Source organism: Brassica oleracea, chromosome C9 (genome assembly GCF_000695525.1).
Source record: "Brassica oleracea var. oleracea cultivar TO1000 chromosome C9, BOL, whole genome shotgun sequence".
NCBI classification, from domain to species: domain Eukaryota; kingdom Viridiplantae; phylum Streptophyta; class Magnoliopsida; order Brassicales; family Brassicaceae; genus Brassica; species Brassica oleracea.
Genome location: NC_027756.1, coordinates 4,647,767 through 4,648,517, shown reverse-complemented (window position 1 = coordinate 4,648,517; position 751 = coordinate 4,647,767).

Below are 751 nucleotides of genomic sequence, written 5' to 3'. Positions count from 1 at the left end.
ATAAGTTATTAATTTTACAATTCAGAGGTTTTCCAGCCCGTCCATCTGCAAATACCCGACTTTAGAAGGAGATTTAAGCTCAAGTAAGGAGCGACCTGAAGCAAAGCTCATCATAGGAGTCAGTAGGAGTTTATCAGCTTTCCATAAAGCGCAAGATCAGGAGAAATGGCCTCGGAATTATGAAGTTATGATCCAATCTCCAAAACCGGTCAATCCAGTTCTACACTTGCCTCAATTGGAAGCTAACCGGTTCAATCAGCTTCAAACCAGACATTGGCGACCAGGAGATCATTTCAACCAATCAGGAGATATTCTAGGAATCCAGGAGGAGTTCTGCAAGTTCATACCATGCACCAGCAACCATTGGATCATGAGGATCCTCATTTACTCAAACCTGCCTTATTTGGAGCAAACCGACATTAATGTCCAACAGCTCTTTTCTCTTCAGATCAGGCACGAGATCAGAACCTATCAAGCACCCAGGAAGGTCCCAAGGAAGCTCTCTTATCCATTAAAACCGTCCAGGTTCAAGAAGAATCAAGTTTCTCACTTGGAGCCAAAATCCCATAAAAGGCTCCAACGGCTAGTTTTTCGATTTTGTTACTTTGCTTGATTTGTTTCCTTTTCTATTTGTTTTAGAACGTTAGGACCTTTGTCTCTGAGCCTTATATAAGCTCCTAGACGTCCATTGTAAAGAGCAATCTTAATCACCAAGTTAATAGAAAGTTTATTCAGTTTTATCAAAGTTGTT